Source organism: Pseudophryne corroboree, chromosome 9, assembly GCF_028390025.1.
Source record: "Pseudophryne corroboree isolate aPseCor3 chromosome 9, aPseCor3.hap2, whole genome shotgun sequence".
Lineage (NCBI taxonomy): Eukaryota > Metazoa > Chordata > Amphibia > Anura > Myobatrachidae > Pseudophryne > Pseudophryne corroboree.
In genome coordinates this window covers 406,939,944-406,958,332 of record NC_086452.1, presented here as the reverse complement: position 1 = coordinate 406,958,332, position 18,389 = coordinate 406,939,944, and positions in this window count along the sequence as shown.

The window sequence follows — 18,389 nt, the reverse complement described above, 5'->3', positions numbered from 1 at the left end:
TTCACCTGAAGAAGAGTGGGTTGAAGTGCCTGCTCCAGAAGTAAGAGGTATGTGCCATGAAGGAAGAGTGGTGGTGCCGCCTTTGAGAGAATGTGTCACTGCATTGGGAGTTTCAGCAGCGGCACTGCCCAAACATTATTGCTGGCTGAGTCAGTTTGAACTGGGTGATCTGCAGAGGATCAGTAGGAAACAGCTGAAAAGTGATCAGCTAGAACAGGGGTGGGCAATTATTTCAGCTGGGGGGCCGCTTAACACTTCCAGCGAATATTCGAGGGCCACACACAAAATACTCAAAAAGAGATCCCTTTTTACACATTACGGCAGACAGCGTCCCCCTTTTTACACATTACGACAGACAGCGTCCCCTTTTTACAGATTACGACAGACAGCACCCCCATTTTTATAATTACGGCAGACAGCGCCCCCGTTTTTATACATTACGGCAGACAGCGCCCCCGCTTTTATACATTACGGCAGACAGCGCCCCCGCTTTTATACATTACGGCAGACAGCGTCCCCGTTTTTATACATTACGGCAGACAGTGTCCCCGTTTTTACACATTACGGCAGACAGCACCCCCGTTTTTACACATTACGGCAGCAAGCGCCCCCGTTTTTACACATTACGGCAGACAGCATCCCCTTTTTACACATTACGGCAGACATCGCCCCCGTTTTTATACATTACGGCAGACAGGGCCCCCGTTTTTACACATTACGGCAGACAGTCCCTACCCCCCTTTCCCCACCCTCCCCTAAACCTATATAGCAGTCCTTACCCTCCCCCTCCCCTCCCCTGAACTTATATGGCAGCTTTAGTTTTATCCAGGACAGGGGGTTTACCTATTTGTCAGTGGCAGACGATCCCCGCTGTCTGATGATCCGCGCTGCTGCTGCCGCCGCTTCTCCTCACTGGCCGCCGCTTCTTCTCCCCGCTGGCCGCCGCTTCTTCTCCCCGCTGGCCGCCGTTTCTTCTCCCCACTGGCCTCCGCAGTGCTCCCCACTGGCCGCTTCTGCTCCGAGTCCCCACTGCTATTGGATGATCAAGAACAATGAGAGGTTGGGGCCAAAGGCCCTTAAAACAGAAGAAGCCATCTTACTGCACAGGCAAAGAGAATTTCTGATGGTCAGAGGAGGCCTCCTTTATAGGGAATCTACCCGCAGAGATGGTAGAGTAAGAAGACAGTTGGTTCTCCCAAAGAAACATTGGCCCTCATTCCGAGTCGTTCGCTCGGTATTTTTCTTCGCATCGCAGCGTTTTTCTGCTTAGTACGCATGCGCAATGTTCGCACTGCGACTGCGCCAAGTAATTTTGCTATGAAGATCGTAGTGTGATTGACAGGAAATGGGTGTTACTGGGCGGAAACACTGCGTTTTATGGGCGTGTGGATAAAAACGCTACCGTTTCCGGAAAAAACGCGGGAGTGGCTGGAGAAACGGAGGAGTGTCTGGCCGAATGCTGGGTGTGTTTGTGACGTCAAACCAGGAACGACAAGCACTGAACTGATCGCAGATGCCGAGTAAGGTTGAAGCTACTCAGAAACTGCTAAGTAGTTTGTAATCGCAATATTGCGAATACATCGTTCGCAATTTTAAGAAGCTAAGATTCACTCCCAGTAGGCGGCGGCTTAGCGTGTGTAACTCTGCTAAAATCGCCTTGCGAGCGAACAACTCGGAATGAGGGCCAGTGATTCTGTACTGAATGCCCTACATGACCAACATGGGCACTTAGTGTTGAGAACAAGCGGTTTGATCGCTGATCGGTTCTATTGGCCAAGGATGGAGGCTGATATTGAAAAATATTGCAGAAATTGTGGGACTTGCATTCTGCGTAAAACACTGCCCGAAAGAGCTGCACCATTGAAAAACATTTCGAGTGATGGGCCACTAGAGCTGGTGTGTATTGATTTCCTTTCTGTAGAGCCAGATGAAAGCAACACAGCACATATTCTGGTCGTGACAGATCATTTCACTCGGTATGCCCAGGCCTACCCAGCCAAAGATCAAAGAGCCACAACTGTTGCCAAGATTCTATGGGAGAAATTCTTTGTTCAATATGGACTTCCTGCCCGGATCCATTCTGATCAAGGAAGAGATTTTGAGAGTCGGCTGATAAAAGAGATCTGCGAATTGTGCGGGATACAGAAGTCGAGGACGACACCATTCCATCCACAAGGGGACCCACAGCCAGAGAGATTCAATCGAACCCTTCTCAACATGATGGGCACTTTGGGCACTGCCAGGAAGGCACACTGGAGTAGGCACATCAGTCAGTTAGTACATGCATATAACTGCACAAAAAATGAGTCAACTGGATACTCACCATACCTCCTTATCTTTGGAAGAGAAGCCTGACTGCCTGTAGACATTTGTTTTGGAATAATGGAGGTTTCCCACTCGGGGGAGACACATTTACAGTATGTGCAGAGACTGCGAGAAGAACTGAGACATGCTCACAAGTTGGCTCAAGAAGCTTCTACTAAGTCTGGTTTGAGAAACAAGACTCGATATGACAGTCGAGTGAAAGATAATGTACTGGGGATAGGAGACAGAGTACTGCTCCGTTACCTGGGAATACCAGGAAAGCATAAATTGGCAAATCGATGGAGAGAAGAACCCTATGAAGTGGTGACCAAAATGTCTGGGGCACCTGTTTACCGTGTAAGACCTGAAGGACAAACAGGGCCCATAAAGACTTATCACCGTCAACACCTATTACCGATTGGGAGAGATGTGAGGTTCAAAACCAAGCAAGCTGTTGAGACCACCGGGAGGGTGCCCTGGAGGAAGCCAGGAAGACTGAGGTCTACAAGGAGAGAGGAAACTAGAGATTATAAAGAGACAGAATGCAGTGAGGATGAATGGGGGTATGATCCTCCCACTACGGAAAATGAGACTGTCATTCAAAGTCATGAGGTAACTAGACCCCACAGGTCTACTGAGAGAGCTACAGAAGAGCCAAGAGGAGAACAGGTGTGCAGGTTGGAGGAGGTCGTACCTGAAGTAACGGTGGAAGTTAGAGAACCTGAGGGACAGGCTCAGGACCAACCAGAAGAGAGAGATGTTGGGGGAGAGGCTGAACAACCAGAAAGGGTGTCAGAGGGAGATGAGGGAGCCCTTCCAGCTATTAGCTGACCCAGACGCACCACTAGGGCCCCTATGATATTTACTTATGATGAGTTAGGAAGGGCTACTGAAATGCCCAGGGTGGTTCACCCTCACTGGGTCTACCCTTGGCCTTATTTGGGGCCCACCCCTGTCATCGTAGGAGCTTGTCAGGGTATGTGTGGATGCGTAAACAGACAGAATGGTTTAACACGTATTCCTTTTCAGGGTGTGGAACAGGCTCATCACGTTGTCAGCAGATCGCCAGTCTCACAGGGGGAGTATGTAGCGCCTAGAGCTTATGACAGGCAGCCAATGTGAAATTGGACACCGGACATTTTGTGTTTAGAGACTACATCTCCCAGACAGCCTTGGGTTTCAGAGGATATACAGAGAGACACGCAGAGGCTGTCGGGGGGTGGGGAAACAGGGCATGGGGAGGGGGGAGTGAAAAATGGAATGCTTTTGTCCAGAGAAGTGGAGGAGGAGATGGGCCAAGAGAGAGAAGTAACCATGTCTTGGATATAGCTAAGATGCAGCTGACAATGACTGGAGAATACTGGGGAAGAAATCCACGTGACTGTACAGAAAGAGCCCTACGGAGAGGGAGAACCCCAGTCTGATGAAGTTAAGTGGCCTACAGAGGATAATGCATTTCAAACCTTCCTTTTTGACCCCTGGAGAGGACAGTTTGCAGAGGGACACACTTTGGAGGAATGTGAGATAAGGAACAATTTACAGTGCTATGTTTCTTGGTAAAGACTGATAAATAGTAGCTAACAAAGTGTATGATTTCACCAAGAATCAGTTTGTGGAACTACAAGTACCAGCGTTGCTGAAAGTGCCAATTGGAACCTGTTAAAGTACCTTTTCCTTTAAGCTATAGCATGCAGAAGGTAATGAACTCTGAAATAACAGTGCACTATAGTGGGGGATGTATTGTCTAATGCTGTGTGTGGTATGTGTGAAATTCCTTGTGATACTGCTGTTTTAAGTTGTCATTACACAGTCAGTGATTGCAAATTCCAGGGTGTTATCTGTATACAAAAGGAAAGTTCAGGAATGGACAGACAGACAGGTGAAAGCAGATTCATGTGTTATGTTAATTTTTTCTTATTACTGCATTATACACCCTTTAGATATGTGTGTGCATTACTGACCAACATGTTTCTATGCCTATTTAGTATATGTCCTCTTTTATTGATCTACTATAGTACCTTGTATATAAATGCATAAAAGCAATTGCTATTCCAGACCCTTTAATAAATGTGCCAGGGTGGCTTTTGCAACATATCCGTGTGATATATTCCTGTAGTGGGGGCGGTCTAAGCACGTGGTGGGCAGGGGGTTTCCCGAGTCTCCCTCTGGTGTTTCCAAAATTGAACACTTCCCAGAAGAGCACGTCACGTCAAGATTCGGGTGGAGGCACTAATACCAAGAGAAGTACAAGGTGAGAAGCATTGCAAAGCTGGAAGAGTTTAAATACACACCATTACCCAGAAAACCCAGGTAAAGGGGTGTTACACTTAAGTGCACCACCGTAGAGCTCAGCTGAGCTATACTACTGCAGTAGCTTTAGTGTATACTGGTGAATGCCTAGGTTTAATGTTTTACTTTATCAATTGAACCAAGAAATAAGAACTGTAATTCTGTCAAAAAGTTTGCTTATATCGGACGGGAAATGGAAATATTGTTTTGTCTGCATATTGAGTATTGATCTATATAACTGATATAGTTAATATCTGTGCCTACCTCCGGAAAAAAGACTCAGAGATACTACATTGCCAAACAATAAAATTGTTTGTTTGGGGGTTTTGCCCTTTTGTAAAATGTTACGGTGATACACATAGTTTCTGCAAATGTATTCAAGCTTCCAGAAGTAAAACCATAGTTATAACTCCTTAAATTCTTCCTTGTTACTTTTCCTGTAAGAAGTGACCTTAAGAGGTAAAAAATATTGTGCTAAGTAACTGGCATACTCGCCCGTATATCACAACTCGTGCAATACTTACCTGAGTGTTACATAGGGTACCATTGATCGCTAGCCTTGATGGTATAAAATCATCTATAAGGGACGCATCAATGGTTTCACCCTGTAATGGTCACACCTGCTTTTCTATTCAAGGGGCTGTGGGCCAATCACAGCCTGTGGTGAAAAAAAACATTGGCTGGTTCTGTACCATCAATGGCTAAAATATCTAACATCGGGTAATGACCATCAAGGATTTTGAAACATCGATGGTCGATGGCCATCCCTATATTTAAGAGATCAAAAGTGCATATATCAAACTTGATGACAAGGGTCAAAGTGCAAAGCAAGGGTGATGTACTAAAGACACTGGTTGCTTCACACATTTGCGTATCATCATTGCCCAAGCACTAAATGAATTCTCTGTATCTTTGCTTTCAGTCTGTACTGCCAGGAATGGATTGAATTGGCTTGTAAATGAAATTAATGAAGAGCCAATTCCAATGCACTGAAGTGGCTTTGTTGAAGCGGGCATGGTTTCACACAATCAGAAGAGTAATGAAAAATTGTAATGAAATACAACACAGCGCTATTAGAACAGTTTAAAACTCAACAACATCCACTGGCGATCAGTATACAAGACGGAGCTCAGCGCATTAATACACTATGAGGGCCCATGTTATTCGTGTCCACCATTCAGAAGATTTTTAGAGTTTGTCTATTATCTGTATAAGCATTATTTTGGGGGGATTTTTACACTTGCAAAATATTGATTTTAGAGTGAATCTCTACCATTTTCTTCCATAGTTCATTTGCAGCTCAGATTTTTTAGGTTTGTTTTCCAAGGGTCAGATTTGCCAGGTATGAGTCTGTAGTGCAATTTACATTTTGTGATATCAGTTGGCATTGTTTTTGTGTCTATTCCTTTTTATATAAGGGTAGATGGTGCATCAACTGCAATTTGGGATGTTAACTTAAATTGGGATGTAGTCAATGTCCCGGCGCTCAGCATGTCAACAGTCAGAATCCTGGCAGCAGGTGTTCAAAATCCTTATAGATCCTGATGGTAATAATTGGGGTTAGGGTTAGTTTTAGCGTTAGGCACGAGTGGGAGGTTAGGGTTAGGCTGCGTGAGGGTACAGTTATGGATTGGCTGCAGAAGGGGATAGTTAGGGTTAGGCTGCGTGAGGGTACAGTTAGGGATTGGCTGCAGAAGGGGATAGTTAGGGTTAGGCTGCGTGAGGGTACAGTTAGGGATTGGCTGCAGAAGGGGATAGTTAGGGTTACGCTGCGTGAGGGTACAGTTAGGGATTGGCTGCAGAAGGGGATAGTTAGGGTTAGGCTGCGCGAGGGTAGAGTTAGGCTGTGGCAGGAGTGGGTTAAGGTGGCAATACTTACCAAATCTGTCTGGATTTTGAGCATTGAAATGCTGCCGCCGGGATATCGTATCCAACACGTTAAACTGTATTCCATGTTATGCACGTATGTAAAATGCTGCGATTTATGGTCCCAACGTGATTTTGATGAGATAGCGGCTAGATTTAGAACAAACTTTACTGGTTTTGTTTTCTAACTGATTTGCTAATGTCTAGCAGCTATCTTGCCGGAATCACCCCAGGACCAGCAAATCGCAGCCCATTACATATGGGCCTCACTCATGTGCCTGGGATGCCAGGCGAAATGTTATAATGCACACACACTCGTCCATGTACAGTAATCCGTACCTTAAAAATCGGTTTAGGTACCATATTAATAAAAACTAAAAGGGTCTCTTTTTTGTTGCCTAATCAAATTCGTAAAAAAAATAATAATTAAAAGTTGACAGTGTCGGACTGGGGCATGAAAGGCCCATCGGGGGAATGCTGTGGTAGGGCTCCATGTTTTGGGGTTGTAGCTAGTCTTCAGCCACCATATTGGTTTGCCTAACCATTAGAGAGTGCATGGGCCAGGCCCCTTGATAAATATATATATATAGTAAATACTGCTAGCACATGCATGATAATGTACCAGATTAATACCAGAAATGCACTGTAAAAAATATTCAATAGTCCTGTGTAGTACAAGGTAACATATGTATAATGTATAATTATAATCAGGTCTGGAACCTGATCCCTAGAGGTAGAGGAGGGTACCCCAGGCAGTGGGGTCCACTTGGGGTTTCCCCTGTACCGCTGTGGGCAGTGTCGGACTGGGGCATGAAGGACCCACCAGGGGAATGCAGTGATAGGGGCCCATACTTAAGGGTGTGGCCAGCCTACAAAAGGGGTGTGGCCAGCCTCTACAGAGGCTTGAAATAAACAATAGTCTAGTGCAGTGTAATGCAACATATCTGCCATGTATAATACAAGTGCACAGTCTGGAACCTGATCCCTAGAGGAAGGAGTGGACACTCAGGCAGTGGGGCCTACTGGTGGTTTCCCTGGTACCCTTGTGGGCCAGTCCGACCCTGCCTGTGGGCCAATCCAACCCTGAAAGTTGATAGGGTTTGAGAGCTAGCCAGTATAGCACATGAGAGAAGAATAATATTAAACGAAGTGCTTCCCTTCAGATTTTCTCAGTCACAGTGATATGGGCCGTACACATTTGTCGATCCACCACCGAGCTGCCCAATGGCAGATACGGCCGACGGGCGACCCGGCAGCGGGGAGGGCAGTGACGGGGGAATGACGTTTTTTCATTCTCCTCATCACCCGGCTCCATAGCAGTGCAGGCAAATATGGACGAGGTCGTCCATATTGGCCTGCATGCACAAGCAACGGGGCACCAGCGATGAACGAGCGCGGGGCCGTGCATCATTCATCGCTGGTGCCTCCACACTGAAAAATATGAACGGTATCTCGTTCATTAATGAACGAGATCGTTCATATCTTTCAGAATCCTCGCCCAGTGTGTAGGGCCCATTAGGCTGCCCATATTATCCCTTTAACCTGGGACACTTATAAGTTACACAGGTTCTGTGGCTGGCTGACTACAAGCCTGCATTTCACCTGGTTTTAAGCAGCCACAGAACCTGTGTAATTTATGAGTGTCCCAGGTTAAAGGGATAATATGGTCAGCCTACTATAGTATTTTTCTGGCTTGTAGCATTAGATATTCATCTCTGTCTTTTACAATAGGTTCCCATAAAAATCTATCCAAAATAACGTGATATATTTCGACAAGCTTTATTGTTACACACAATATTGTATATAAAATATTACAAATATACAACTTTTCTGGAATGAGTCAATCCGCAGATACTGTAATTGAATGGAAACTTTTCCAGTTGCTTTCGCTTTGTAATCAGAGTGGATAATAATTAAAAGTGGAGGCTCAGGAACCACTATCCTACATTAGCTCCTGGATTAAAGGGATCTGGATGAATAGTACACATTTCCCATGGAGTGCTCCTGTAGATAAGGTGGCTCCAGAATGACCGTACTGGAAGCTTAGATTATTATTATTATTACTATTATTACTCATCAAATTTATTGTTGCAGTTGAAAATTCATAAATAATGAAAATGACGCAAAAAAAAAATGTTTTAATAGGCTTAACAAAATTGCACATAATAGAAAATATTGGCATTACCTGTCCAGAATATAAGCATTAAAATATGCTTTATTCTTGGAACATCTATTTTGTTTATTATATCATTGTTTAATTTCAGTACATTAATAGAGAAAATGTAATTGTGTGGGGCTGATCATATAGCCAGTCTGACCGCTTACATAAAAACAACACAGCAGAGTAGCAGTGAGGGGTCTGAGTGGTCAAACTGTGTCATGTTGGAGTGTTCACTGCACCTCCTGAATAAATCAAGATGATCTTTTTCATGTGTCACTTCTCCCTAAAAAAAAATAAAAAATCCTAATTGATGTATGCAAATTATTAGTAAACGTTATATTTGATTTACATTTTTTGGTAACAGATGCCGGGCATTTTCTTTACTGTGGCTCTTAAGGGGGGTACTCAAAGAGCGATAATCTAAGCAATCTGACTAGATTGCTTAGATTTTTAGCATGAGCGCTCCGTGTGTACCCCCCACAGCGATAGCGATGCGCAGCCCCGCGCATTTCACATTGTTAATGCCCTTATGCACATAATGACACACACAGTGCCACCTACACATTTGCTACACATTATTAGTGCCCCTTTACATATAATGACACACATACAGTAGTACCCTGTTACACATATGCCGCACATTATTAATGCCCTTATACACATAATGACACACATAGTGCCCCTTTACACATATGTTGCACATTATTAATGCCCTTATACACATAATGACACACATAGTGCCCCTTTACACATATGTTGCACATTATTAATGCCCTTATACACATAATGACACACATAGTGCCCCTTACACATATGTTGCACATTATTAATGCATTTATACACATGACACGCATAATGCTCCTTACACATATTCTGAACACTACTGCACAACCAACCCACACAGCACTCACACTGCTACTAACATTGTGACCTCTGCCTGGATACAGATGTGTCTTCATAAATCTTGCCTCAATGCTAACGTCGGTCACCTTTTTTTTTAATGAAAATGCATCATATTTGCATTGCTATGTGGCTAGGATGCACAAGCAGCTTCTGCTAATTAAAATGATATGCAGCATGCCTGTATACTGTGTGAGACTGTGGCTGTATCTGCATATGAAATGCTACACACAGAATATGGGCATGCCGCATATCATTTTAAACAGCAGAAGCTGCTGATGCCCCTAGGCATATCAAATGCCCTAGGTAATTGCCTAGTTTGCCTATGACTATGGCCGGCTCTGGTAGTAGTTACTGTCGGCACTTACCATTCCCGATTTAAAAAAAAAAAGTGTATAGCGCTTTACATTCTGTAAGTACATTGATCTATCTATCTATCTATCTATCTATCTATCTATCTATCTATCTATCTATCTATCTATCTATCTATCTATCTATCTATCTATCTCTGGGCCTAATTCAGATCTGATCGCAGCAGCAAATTTGTAAGCTAATGGGCAAAAACATGTGCAGCGGAGGTGGGGCAGATGTAACATGTGCAGAGAGACTTAGATTTGGGTGGTGTGTTCAAACTGAAATCTAAATTGCAGTGTAAAAATAAAGCATCCAGTATTTACCCTGCACAGAAACAATATAACCCACCAAATCGAAAGGGCCCCATATACTAGAACGATAATGCACAATTTAATCCGTTTTCAGGCATTCGGGCCGATATATCGGGTGAAATCGGGCATTTTGGAGGTGTTTCTGATCCGATCCGGGTTCCCGTGAGCATCGGATCAGATCCCCTAGATTGAATGTGCTGCACTATCGATCACGTCCGACCCCGCAGGATGGCTGGGATCTCATACTATACATTGTATGCAAAAGGACAGCATATGATGTATTGTATGCGATCCTGCCGCCCGGGAAGTTGCCGGGGTGATAGCCTGCGACATGACGGTCGGACATGTCGCATAAGTGTATGGGGCCCCTATCTATCTATCTATCTATCTATCTATCTATCTATCTATCTATCTATCTATCTATCTATCTATCTATCTATCTATCTATCTATCTATCTATCTATCAAAACACACAGATTTAGGGATGACATGACAGTGTAAAAGCCTCTGAGTGTGCGCTGTAATGTTACCCATTATCTGCATACATTTAGGTTAAAAGGTACATATTAATTAATACAAACCAAGATAGATTAGGGAAGAAACACTGTAATAGGCTGGTAATTAGAATTGTTTGTTAATTATGTTGCTGCTAATGAGTGCAAAGAATGTGGAAGTGGAGGAAATGGCAGGTGTGTGCTTTATGGAAAAGGCTGGTTGATGGATTTGGAAAATAGACTGAACATGGGCTGCATACCTTAACCCTTCAAGAGAAAAGCAGCTGAAGTTTATCATGTACTAGAGAAACATGAGTCACCTTTGCACAGTGGGCGCCATCTAGAGTTGGATGGAAGTCTACATTTAAATACGTAATTGTCAATATTAGTGTGCATTAGTCATGGGCAAAGTGATTCACTGAACTGAGTTGAGACACATAACTCAGTTCAGTGAAGTGTCTCGAGTCAGTGTCTGGGCACATGAGTCATGACTCATTTGTATTTTAATTAGTGATGAGCGGGTTCGGATCCTCGGGATCCGAACCCGCCCGAACTTCACCCTTTTTTGCACAGTTCCGAGCAGACTCGGATCCTCCCGCCTTGCTCGGTTAACCCGAGCGCGCCCGAACGTCATCATCCCGCGGTCGGATTCTCACGAGATTCGGATTCTATATAAAGCCGCGCGTCGCCGCCATTTTTCACTCGTGCATTGGAGATGATCGTGAGAGGACGTGGCTGGCATCCTCTCAGTTTCTATGTTCAGTGGGCTGCAAATTGTGCTGCAAATATCTGTGCTCAGTGTGCTGCAAATATCTGTGCTCAGTGTGCTGCAAGTGCAAATATCTACGTTCTCTGCATGAAAAATGCTCCATATCGGACTGCTCAGTGTGCTGCAAATATCTGTGCTCAGTGTGCTAATTGCTTTATTGTTGGGACTGGGGACCAGCAGTATTATATAGTAGAGATGAGCGGGTTCGGTTTCTCTGAAACCGAACCCGCACGAACTTCATGTTTTTTTCACGGGTCCGAGCAGACTCGGATCCTCCCGCCTTGCTCGGTTAACCCGAGCGCGCCCGAACGTCATCATGACGCTGTCGGATTCTCGCGAGACTCGGATTCTATATAAGGAGCCGCGCGTCGCCGCCATTTTCACACGTGCATTGAGATTGATAGGGAGAGGACGTGGCTGGCGTCCTCTCCATTAGAAATTAGATTAGAAGAGAGAGAGAGATTGTGCAGAGTCAGACAGAGTTTACCACAGTGACCAGTGCAGTTGTTGTTAGTTAACTTTTATTTATTTTAATATATCCGTTCTCTGCTATATCCGTTCTCTGCCTGAAAAAAAACGATACACAGCAGCAGCCAGTCACACAGTGTGACTCAGTCTGTGTGCACTCAGCTCAGCCCAGTGTGCTGCACATCAATGTATAAAAGGCAAAGCTTATAATAATTGTGGGGGAGACTGGGGAGCACTGCAGGTTGTTATAGCAGGAGCCCCCAGGAGTACATAATATTATATTAATTTAAAATTAAACAGTGCACACTTTTGCTGCAGGAGTGCCACTGCCAGTGTGACTAGCGGTGACCAGTGCCTGACCACCAGTATAGTAGTATATTGTTGTATGTATTGTATACTATCTCTTTATCAACCAGTCTATATTAGCAGCAGACACAGTACAGTGCGGTAGTTCACGGCTGTGGCTACCTCTGTGTCGGCAGTCGGAACTCGGCAGGCAGTCCGTCCATCCATAATTGTATTACAATATATACCACCTAACCGTGGTATTTTTTTTTCTTTCTTTATACCGTCGTCATAGTGTCATACTAGTTGTTACGAGTATACTACTATCTCTTTATCAACCAGTGTACAGTGCGGTAGTTCACGGCTGTGGCTACCTCTGTGTCGGCAGTCGGCAGGCAGTCCGTCCATCCATAATTGTATTATTATTATAATATATACCACCTAACCGTGGTTTTTTTTTCATTCTTTATACCGTCATAGTGTCATACTAGTTGTTACGAGTATACTACTATCTCTTTATCAACCAGTGTACAGTGCGGTAGTTCACGGCTGTGGCTACCTCTGTGTCGGCAGTCGGCAGGCAGTCCGTCCATCCATAATTGTATTATTATTATAATATATACCACCTAACCGTGGTTTTTTTTTCATTCTTTATACCGTCATAGTGTCATACTAGTTGTTACGAGTATACTACTATCTCTTTATCAACCAGTGTACAGTGCGGTAGTTCACGGCTGTGGCTACCTCTGTGTCGGCAGTCGGCAGGCAGTCCGTCCATCCATAATTGTATTATTATTATAATATATACCACCTAACCGTGGTTTTTTTTTCATTCTTTATACCGTCGTCATAGTGTCATACTAGTTGTTACGAGTATACTACTATCTCTTTATCAACCAGTGTACAGTGCGGTAGTTCACGGCTGTGGCTACCTCTGTGTCGGCAGTCGGCAGGCAGTCCGTCCATCCATAATTGTATTATTATTATAATATATACCACCTAACCGTGGTTTTTTTTTCATTCTTTATACCGTCGTCATAGTGTCATACTAGTTGTTACGAGTATACTACTATCTCTTTATCAACCAGTGTACAGTGCGGTAGTTCACGGCTGTGGCTACCTCTGTGTCGGCAGTCGGCAGGCAGTCCGTCCATCCATAATTGTATTATTATTATAATATATACCACCTAACCGTGGTTTTTTTTTCATTCTTTATACCGTCGTCATAGTGTCATACTAGTTGTTACGAGTATACTACTATCTCTTTATCAACCAGTGTACAGTGCGGTAGTTCACGGCTGTGGCTACCTCTGTGTCGGCAGTCTGCAGGCAGTCCGTCCATCCATAATTGTATTATTATTATAATATATACCACCTAACTGTGGTATTTTTTTTTCTTTCTTTATACCGTCGTCATAGTGTCATACTAGTTGTTACGAGTATACTACTATCTCTTTATCAACCAGTGTACAGTGCGGTAGTTCACGGCTGTGGCTACCTCTGTGTCGGCAGTCGGCAGGCAGTCCGTCCATCCATAATTGTATTATTATTATAATATATACCACCTAACCGTGGTTTTTTTTTCATTCTTTATACCGTCGTCATAGTGTCATACTAGTTGTTACGAGTATACTACTATCTCTTTATCAACCAGTGTACAGTGCGGTAGTTCACGGCTGTGGCTACCTCTGTGTCGGCAGTCGGCAGGCAGTCCGTCCATCCATAATTGTATTATTATTATAATATATACCACCTAACCGTGGTTTTTTTTTCATTCTTTATACCGTCGTCATAGTGTCATACTAGTTGTTACGAGTATACTACTATCTCTTTATCAACCAGTGTACAGTGCGGTAGTTCACGGCTGTGGCTACCTCTGTGTCGGCAGTCGGCAGGCAGTCCGTCCATCCATAATTGTATTATTATTATAATATATACCACCTAACCGTGGTTTTTTTTTCATTCTTTATACCGTCGTCATAGTGTCATACTAGTTGTTACGAGTATACTACTATCTCTTTATCAACCAGTGTACAGTGCGGTAGTTCACGGCTGTGGCTACCTCTGTGTCGGCAGTCGGCAGGTATCCAATACTAGTATCCAATCCATCCATCTCCATTGTTTACCTGAGGTGCCTTTTAGTTCTGCCTATAAAATATGGAGAACAAAAAAGTTGAGGTTCCAAAATTAGGGAAAGATCAAGATCCACTTCCACCTCGTGCTGAAGCTGCTGCCACTAGTCATGGCCGAGACGATGAAATGCCAGCAACGTCGTCTGCCAAGGCCGATGCCCAATGTCATAGTACAGAGCATGTCAAATCCAAAACACCAAATATCAGAAAAAAAAGGACTCCAAAACCTAAAATAAAATTGTCGGAGGAGAAGCGTAAACTTGCCAATATGCCATTTACCACACGGAGTGGCAAGGAACGGCTGAGGCCCTGGCCTATGTTCATGGCTAGTGGTTCAGCTTCACATGAGGATGGAAGCACTCAGCCTCTCGCTAGAAAACTGAAAAGACTCAAGCTGGCAAAAGCACCGCAAAGAACTGTGCGTTCTTCGAAATCCCAAATCCACAAGGAGAGTCCAATTGTGTCGGTTGCGATGCCTGACCTTCCCAACACTGGAGGTGAAGAGCATGCGCCTTCCACCATTTGCACGCCCCCTGCAAGTGCTGGAAGGAGCACCCGCAGTCCAGTTCCTGATAGTCAGATTGAAGATGTCAGTGTTGAAGTACACCAGGATGAGGAGGATATGGGTGTTGCTGGCGCTGGGGAGGAAATTGACCAGGAGGATTCTGATGGTGAGGTGGTTTGTTTAAGTCAGGCACCCGGGGAGACACCTGTTGTCCGTGGGAGGAATATGGCCGTTGACATGCCAGGTGAAAATACCAAAAAAATCAGCTCTTCGGTGTGGAGGTATTTCACCAGAAATGCGGACAACAGGTGTCAAGCCGTGTGTTCCCTTTGTCAAGCTGTAATAAGTAGGGGTAAGGACGTTAACCACCTCGGAACATCCTCCCTTATACGTCACCTGCAGCGCATTCATAATAAGTCAGTGACAAGTTCAAAAACTTTGGGTGACAGCGGAAGCAGTCCACTGACCAGTAAATCCCTTCCTCTTGTAACCAAGCTCACGCAAACCACCCCACCAACTCCCTCAGTGTCAATTTCCTCCTTCCCCAGGAATGCCAATAGTCCTGCAGGCCATGTCACTGGCAAGTCTGACGAGTCCTCTCCTGCCTGGGATTCCTCCGATGCATCCTTGCGTGTAACGCCTACTGCTGCTGGCGCTGCTGTTGTTGCCGCTGGGAGTCGATGGTCATCCCAGAGGGGAAGTCGTAAGCCCACTTGTACTACTTCCAGTAAGCAATTGACTGTTCAACAGTCCTTTGCGAGGAAGATGAAATATCACAGCAGTCATCCTACTGCAAAGCGGATAACTGAGGCCTTGGCATCCTGGGTGGTGAGAAACGTGGTTCCGGTATCCATCATTACTGCAGAGCCAACTAGAGACTTGTTGGAGGTACTGTGTCCCCGGTACCAAATACCATCTAGGTTCCATTTCTCTAGGCAGGCGATACCGAAAATGTACACAGACCTCAGAAAAAGAGTCACCAGTGTCCTAAAAAATGCAGCTGTACCCAATGTCCACTTAACCACGGACATGTGGACAAGTGGAGCAGGGCAGGGTCAGGACTATATGACTGTGACAGCCCACTGGGTAGATGTATGGACTCCCGCCGCAAGAACAGCAGCGGCGGCACCAGTAGCAGCATCTCGCAAACGCCAACTCTTTCCTAGGCAGGCTACGCTTTGCATCACCGCTTTCCAGAATACGCACACAGCTGAAAACCTCTTACGGCAACTGAGGAAGATCATCGCGGAATGGCTTACCCCAATTGGACTCTCCTGTGGATTTGTGGCATCGGACAACGCCAGCAATATTGTGTGTGCATTAAATCTGGGCCAATTCCAGCACGTCCCATGTTTTGCACATACCTTGAATTTGGTGGTGCAGAATTTTTTAAAAAACGACAGGGGCGTGCAAGAGATGCTGTCGGTGGCCAGAAGAATTGCGGGACACTTTCGGCGTACAGGCACCACGTACAGAAAACTGGAGCACCACCAAAAACTACTGAACCTGCCCTGCCATCATCTGAAGCAAGAAGTGGTAACGAGGTGGAATTCAACCCTCTATATGCTTCAGAGGTTGGAGGAGCAGCAAAAGGCCATTCAAGCCTATACAATTGAGCACGATATAGTAGGTGGAATGCACCTGTCTCAAGTGCAGTGGAGAATGATTTCAACGTTGTGCAAGGTTCTGATGCCCTTTGAACTTGCCACACGTGAAGTCAGTTCAGACACTGCCAGCCTGAGTCAGGTCATTCCCCTCATCAGGCTTTTGCAGAAGAAGCTGGAGGCATTGAAGAAGGAGCTAACACGGAGCGATTCCGCTAGGCATGTGGGACTTGTGGATGCAGCCCTTAATTCGCTTAACAAGGATTCACGGGTGGTCAATCTGTTGAAATCAGAGCACTACATTTTGGCCACCGTGCTCGATCCTAGATTTAAAGCCTACCTTGGATCTCTCTTTCCGGCAGACACAGGTCTGCTGGGGTTGAAAGACCTGCTGGTGACAAAATTGTCAAGTCAAGCGGAACGCGACCTGTCAACATCTCCTCCTTCACATTCTCCCGCAACTGGGGGTGCGAGGAAAAGGCTCAGAATTCCGAGCCCACCCGCTGGCGGTGATGCAGGGCAGTCTGGAGCGACTGCTGATGCTGACATCTGGTCCGGACTGAAGGACCTGACAACGATTACGGACATGTCGTCTACTGTCACTGCATATGATTCTCTCAACATTGATAGAATGGTGGAGGATTATATGAGTGACCGCATCCAAGTAGGCACGTCACACAGTCCGTACTTATACTGGCAGGAAAAAGAGGCAATTTGGAGGCCCTTGCACAAACTGGCTTTATTCTACCTAAGTTGCCCTCCCACAAGTGTGTACTCCGAAAGAGTGTTTAGTGCCGCCGCTCACCTTGTCAGCAATCGGCGTACGAGGTTACATCCAGAAAATGTGGAGAAGATGATGTTCATTAAAATGAATTATAATCAATTCCTCCGCGGAGACATTGACCAGCAGCAATTGCCTCCACAAAGTACACAGGGAGCTGAGATGGTGGATTCCAGTGGGGACGAATTGATAATCTGTGAGGAGGGGGATGTACACGGTGATATATCGGAGGGTGAAGATGAGGTGGACATCTTGCCTCTGTAGAGCCAGTTTGTGCAAGGAGAGATTAATTGCTTCTTTTTTGGGGGGGGTCCAAACCAACCCGTCATATCAGTCACAGTCGTGTGGCAGACCCTGTCACTGAAATGATGGGTTGGTTAAAGTGTGCATGTCCTGTTTTGTTTATACAACATAAGGGTGGGTGGGAGGGCCCAAGGATAATTCCATCTTGCACCTCTTTTTTCTTTTCTTTTTCTTTGCATCATGTGCTGATTGGGGAGGGTTTTTTGGAAGGGACATCCTGCGTGACACTGCAGTGCCACTCCTAGATGGGCCCGGTGTTTGTGTCGGCCACTAGGGTCGCTAATCTTACTCACACAGCTACCTCATTGCGCCTCTTTTTTTCTTTGCGTCATGTGCTGTTTGGGGAGGGTTTTTTGGAAGGGACATCCTGCGTGACACTGCAGTGCCACTCCTAGATGTGCCCGGTGTTTGTGTCGGCCACTAGGGTCGCTAATCTTACTCACACAGTCAGCTACCTCATTGCGCCTCTTTTTTTCTTTGCGTCATGTGCTGTTTGGGGAGGGTTTTTTGGAAGGGCCATCCTGCGTGACACTGCAGTGCCACTCCTAGATGGGCCCGGTGTTTGTGTCGGCCACTAGGGTCGCTTATCTTTCTCACACAGTCAGCTACCTCATTGCGCCTCTTTTTTTCTTTGCGTCATGTGCTGTTTGGGGAGGGTTTTTTGGAAGGGACATCCTGCGTGACACTGCAGTGCCACTCCTAGATGGGCCCGGTGTTTGTGTCGGCCACTAGGGTCGCTAATCTTACTCACACAGCTACCTCATTGCGCCTCTTTTTTTCTTTGCGTCATGTGCTGTTTGGGGAGGGTTTTTTGGAAGGGACATCCTGCGTGACACTGCAGTGCCACTCCTAGATGGGCCCGG